The 6,490-nt window shown below is 48.3% G+C and overlaps 1 non-coding gene across 1 annotated transcript; it reads left to right on the forward strand.

Annotated features, from left to right (window-relative positions):
• The first annotated feature begins 4,313 nt into the window (after positions 1-4,313).
• On the forward strand, positions 4,314-4,385 carry TRNAH-GUG (transfer RNA histidin (anticodon GUG)). The gene has a single exon. It is a non-coding gene; the product is annotated as a tRNA-His (tRNA).
• Positions 4,386-6,490: the final 2,105 nt, after the last annotated feature.

Here is a 6,490-nt window from a genome sequence, read left to right on the forward strand (position 1 = left end):
CACGGAGGGTTAGGCGCAGGGGCTATGCAGAGCCATTTGTTTATGTACCCAGGGATGTCCCTTGAATCCTCCTGAGATCTCAGTGCAACTTTCATGGAGGTCCTCTGCAATCCTCTCCTTAAGGATTCTAGGAATGGCAGCCTTATTGCTTCCTCCACAGTAGGACATTTTCCCACGCCGCTCAGCGATAACTTCATCGGGCACCATTGAAGTACACAGGCTAGCAGCATACAAGCCCGGGTGGCTTCGGGATGTCAGCAGCAGCTGGTCTCACTCTGCCTCTGTTACCCTGAGGAGTGAGATATCAGCTAAAATCACCCCGGCCTGTGGAAAATGCTGCCAGTATTCAGTGCAATTCCTCTGCACTACTAGAATCACGCGTCCGAGCAATTCCCACCACATTTCCCCAGCCCCTGGCTGGCCATACTCACTGTGGCTGGTGCTGTGCCAGGTGCATGCACAAGCCAGCCCAAGCAGACATAAGAATGTAGTGCTTACAACTTTTGGGGACCAAGGGGAGTGAGGTCTGCATCTTAAGTTTTGCTTTTTGTAGTGAATACACTGACAAAGGTACCTCCATGTGTTGTATCTGCAGCTGCTGCCCTTGCGGCCTTCAGGGTCACCCCCTCCACACCCATAGAACACCGGAGCCAGAGAATGAGGAGAAAGAAGAGGACGTGCGCTGACATGCAGGGTCGTCCTTACCCATACGCAAAGTATGCAGCTGCGTAGGGCATCAGTGCCCTGCACATCTGCTCCAGCCCCTGCCCCACTTCTTCCCAAGGGCCTCGGCCCTGCTCCACCTCTTCCCAACCCTGCTCCGTCCCAGCCCTGCTCCCATTCCACCCCTTCCCCAAAGCCAGTGCCCCGCCTCTTCCCACCCCTGAGGACTGCAGCAGGGCCGGGCCTGCACTCACCAGCAGCGGGAAGTGCCACGACCCGGTCCCAGCTGCGCTGCCGATGAGTGCTGGGGGGCAGTTCCCCGCTGCCCCCCAAACCAGCCCCGCTCCCCCCCCCATGCAGAGGCCTGGGGCCCCACAGCACCCCACCCCACTGCGGGCCCCGCAGGGGAGCTGCGTAGGGCCCCAGAATAGATAAGGATGGCCCTGCTGGCATGTTCCCGGAGATCCTGCAAGCCAGTGCTGTATTGGACTGTGAGCACAGGGTGTGGAGGATGAACACTGCAGGCCACCTGGAGAAGGAAAGGGAGGAGAGGAGAGAGGCCCAGGAGTCCCAGCCAGAAAAGGAGAGGGAGATGCACCAAGACATAGTGGGGCTTCTCAGGCAGCCAACACAGATGCTACAGACGCTGGTGGCCCTGCAGGTTCAACCATCCCATGGTCGCCTCCCTCTGCAGTTCACTGAGAACTCGATATTGAGACCTTCCTATACCCCCCTCAACATTCCACGTGGCATCAGGAGTCGCTGCACTATCCCTACCACTGCTCCCCGGGGACATTAAAGACAATTACAGCTTCACATACGCTGACCTGTGAAAGCCACAGTTGGTGTGTGTAGCTGACAAGGACATGAATGTTCTTTCCCCTTCATAAGTTCTGGGCAAAGACTAGGGACCCAACAGTTATTATATTGTAAAATCTCATGATATTTTAATGTCTGACTCCGATATTTGAACATTTCAGCTTGTCAGTACTGAAATTTCATTGTAATGGTAATGCTGTTAGGCCATGATGCACTTTCTGTGCTTGTCAATCTGTATTTCCACCCAATTTGATTTGTGCTTTGAAAAATGGTTTGTAATTAACTTGCCATTGCATTTATTTTAACGTTTCCACCAGAGTCACATTCGCTTGTTCTGTGTGAGAAAGTTACAAATGAGAGGTCTTTGGAGTAAAACGTGAAAATAACCTGTCCAGCTCCTTCCTGACAGACCTTCTTCTGACAAAAATGCCAAAGAAATTCAGGAACACTAACCAAAGCACAAAAAATCTGCAGAGGGATGAGGGGGGAGAAGGAGAATAAGAAATAGAGAGAAGATCATGAATGATCTCCTATTATAGTTAAAAGGAGTAATTTTCAGAAAGTTGTGAGCAACTGAAAATTTGGCATTAAAATAAAAATCCTGATCTAACCTTAACTCTGGTAGGAAACACTGAAGCTAGTTACATGATAGCTAATACTCAGGGGGGAAACATTCTGCACAGTGTCCAGCGGATGCACAAGCAGGATGCAATCTCCTACAGGCATTTCCATTTTTACAACTCAAAGACACAAAAAGGCCACAGGGTGGCAGCAGAGAGTGATGAATGAGACAGCAAAGTCAGTGCAATTCTTCCTGTTAGCTATTTCCATTTTGAATAATAAAATGCAAACAGGAATCAGCACCAACGTGTGGCTGGAATGGCTGCAGGCCAGAGTGGTGCCAAAAATGCATGGCTGGCAGAAGCGACATGCAGAGAGGGCATGGTGGGGGGATGGTCAAGCGTCCCACAGATTGGCCTGCTTGGTGGGGGGACGAAAGGAGGCACTGTCAAGATTGTTCTGAATTCTAATCCTGTCCTCCAAAGTGCTTGCAACCCCTCCCACCTTAGTGTCATCTGTAAATTTTGTAAGTATACTCTCCACTCCATTACCCAAGTCATTAATGAAAATATTGAATAGTACCAGACCCAGGACTGACCCCGGGAGATCCCACTAGATACTCTCTCCCAGTTGGACAGTGAATCATTGATAACTACTCTGAGTACGATCTTTCAGCCAGTTGTGTACCCACCTTGTAGTAATTTCACCTAGACTACATTTCACAAGTTTCCTTATGAGACTGTCATGTGGGGCCATGTCAAAAGCCTTACTAAAATCAAGATATATAATGTCTACAGCTTTCCTATTATCCACTAGGCCAATAACGCTTTCAAAGAATGAAATTGGGTTGGTTTGGCATGGTTTCTTCTTGATAAATCCATGCTCGCTATTCCTTATAACCCTATTATCCTCTAGGTGTGTACAAATTGATTAATAATTTGTTCCAGTATCTTTCCAGGTGTTGAAGTTAGGCTGACTGGTTTACAATTTCCCAGATCTTCTTTGTATATATCTGCACTGTAATTAGACACCCACAGCTGGCCCTCGCCAGCTGACTCGGGCTCAGGCTAAGGGGCCATTTAACTGTGGTATAGGTGTTCGGGTTTGGGCTGCAGCCCAAGCTCTGGGACTCTCCCAACTTGCAGAGTCCTAGTGCCTGGGCTCCACCTGAAGCCCGAATATCTACACTGCAATTAAACAGCCCCTTATCCTAAGCCCCAAGAGCCCAAATCAGCTGGCATGGACCAGCTGGAGGCTTTTAATTGCAGAGCAGACATACCCTTAGTCCCCTATTTTAAGTACAGGTGCTATGTTTGCCCTTCTCAAGTCCTTTGGGACCTCACCTGTCCTCCACAAGTTCTCAGAGATAATCACTGATAGTTCAGAGATTGCTTTCTTTATCCTGGATGGCTCATCACTATCCCAATTTAGAGATTTTCACATAATGACTTTGGTAGGACTCCTTGATAAAGGAGCAGGCTACAGACAGAAAGGACCCTGCGGGTTTGTGCCTTTATTGGCTTCTCAGTGCAGGGACCATCTGTGTTGTGTACAATGCCTCGCACAATGGGTTTCCAATCTTAACTGAGTGCCTACCTACTACTGAGATCCAAACAATAAATACCAAAAGATATTCTGCACCATACAGCTGAGCACAGGGTTTTCCTAATTCATATGTATTGGTTTGGGTGCTGTTTTAAGACTTAAAGCCAAGGAAATACATACTTAGATGAGCAGCCATACTACTGCCAAAAATGTGTCTATTTACCCAAATAAATTAACTTTCCGCTGTAGCCACCGGCCCCGCCCCGCGGCTTGGATCCTCTGAGCGGCCCAGGCCGCCCCGCGCGCGAGGGAAGCGGTGCCAGACGGGACAGCGAAGGCCGCAGTCGAGCAAACTGGCCCGCCACGGCGCGACCCCAGCGCAGGCGCAGGAAGGGCTGCCGGCCACACCGCCCACCATTGCCCTGCTCTTCCCATTGAGAGAAGGCTGCGCGCGCCTGACGACAGGGAACACACACCAGCTGCACACGCCTAATGACGCTTCCGGCTCGCCCCGCCTCCCTCTCCCAAAACCATTGGCTTCGCGCTCCGCCACCTAGAGCTCACGCCCGTCCCATTGGGGGCCGCATGCGCAGTAGCTGTTCTGGAGACGGTTCTTAGAAAGAGCAAGAGACAGAACAGTTGGATTGGCCTCTCCGTTGTGACGTCATCAGCGCCGCTCTGAAGAGAGCGGGTGCCAGGCATTTGCTATAGGGCCCCAGTAGCTTGCCGTGATCGTATAGTGGTTAGTACTCTGCGTTGTGGCCGCAGCAACCTCGGTTCGAATCCGAGTCACGGCATCGCTTTGACAGCGATATCACGGCATGTGGGCACTGACAGCTTTTTACTGGGGGGGGTGGGTTGCAGACCAGGCAGTGACAGCTTCTTAGTGGGGGCACCCAGGCACAGCCAGCCTGTTACTGGGTTGGGGGGCACCCAGGCACGGCCAGCCTGATATGGGGTTGGGGACACCTGGACACAGCCATGATGATGGGGGGGCTCAGGCAGGGGGAACCTAGGCAGGGCCAGCCTTTCCCCTCGGGGTTCAGCTTTTTAGCGCTCTGTGAGTGTGAGAACCAAAGACTAATTAGGAGGAGCTGGTCACGCTTTTAGGTGAGTGGCTGGTACCCAGCCACCTCCTTAAAGGCCTTGGACCCATGTTGCTTATCAAAAGAAATGTAACTTATAACTTTTATTAAAACACTTAAAAACAAAACCAAGAAAACATTTTGTAACCCCCAGACACCCCTAGTCAGAGGGCACAGGGGGTGCACAGGGATTAACAGCGATTCCCCTGGATCGGATATCTGCATAACAGTTCACAGAAGGGGGGCATGTGAGGTCACTACCGAGAGCCAGGCACACAGTTGGTTCGGCTCTGTTGGCTTCAGTCTCAAGTTCAACTAGATTTAGAGTTCATAGGAACACATGAGAGCATAGGCAAATAACACATACAGTTACAAGAGCATCTATCTTTTAGTAATTTTATTAAAGTTACTGACAAAGCTATAAATGTCATAGTGTATACAATTCCTATAGATACGTATAATGAACTGGTTATACCTACAGGCCTACTCACATCCTCCTAGTTGGCGTTAGAGTCTGCTGGCCCTCTCATGGATTGACCATCAATATGGGAGTGGTTCCTGATGGAGTTTCGCCTGCTCTGGGCACCCCTTTTTATACTCAAGTATCAGAGGGGTAGCCATGTTAGTTTGTATCCACAAAAACAACAAGGAGTTCAGTGGCACCTTAAAGACTTACAGATTTATTTGGGCATAAGCTTTCATGGGTAAAAAAACATTTCTTTGGATGCATGGAGTGAAAATTACAGATACAAGCATAAATAGTGCCAGTATGTTAGTCTTTAAGGTGCCACCAGACTCCTTTTTATACTGTGAGTCTGTCTATACCTATATTCTGCACATGTACATGGAAGTGTCAGCCCTCTCTTTCCTATTGGTTTGTATCCCCTGGAAAGTCAAGGGATCCTGAATTCTATAGGCGGGGTAGGTTTTGTCAACATTGGCGTACCACCTTTGTCTGTGTTAAGGCATGTGTTAGAGACAGTATTTGTTGTTACAGCATGTTATGATTTAATTTTAATCTTCCCAGCTATACTTTCACAATATTACCGATTGGTATCTCTTTCCCATCATCTTTCGGGTTATTTCTCGGTCACTGACTAGCACCATCATTTCTTGTCTCCAAGGCCTAAAATAGCTTAGCTAGAGTCTTGCAGGCCTTGACCTACAGGTTTTTTTGCATTTCAGCTTGTCTTACTCATGTCTACTACCTAGTTCCTCTAAATATTGATCAATCTTATACTTTTATAATCCTACAAATCAACTCTAATTAACATACAGTGAATATATGTAATATAACATATTGATTAATCATAACATCACACAATAAATGGATACTAAACTAAAATCATTGGCTACATATGTGTCTATACTGGAAATGGTGTTCTTAAGGTCTGGGAGTTAAGGCAGGTCACCAGGAGGTGACGTACCTCAGACATGTCCCTGTCAGGCAGAAGGTAACAGACGCTTATCGCTCTGGCTGGCCATGTATGTATTGTCTGCCTCACAGTGGAAACCTGTTTGCATATTGAGTCAGATACCAGTCAAAAGACTGAGAAACCTACAAGAGAGAAAATCTACAGGAAAAAATCAGCAAGGGGGATGTCCTGTTTATGAATAAAGATAAAGGATGAAACACATGGGATCCTGCACTAAGGAGATAAGCTAACAGCATGTTTGTCTTATGAAAGGAAGGTCCCAGCCAGCCTGGAGGTCAAATGCTGCAAGGACTTTGGGTGAGCACTGCTCTGCAAGACATGAGCATAACTTGTTAATTAAGTCGAGGTTCTTCTGGAATGCACGTTATGATTCTATTTTAT

The sequence above is a fragment of the Natator depressus genome, chromosome 10 (genome assembly GCF_965152275.1).
Source record: "Natator depressus isolate rNatDep1 chromosome 10, rNatDep2.hap1, whole genome shotgun sequence".
In the NCBI taxonomy this organism is placed as follows: domain Eukaryota; kingdom Metazoa; phylum Chordata; order Testudines; family Cheloniidae; genus Natator; species Natator depressus.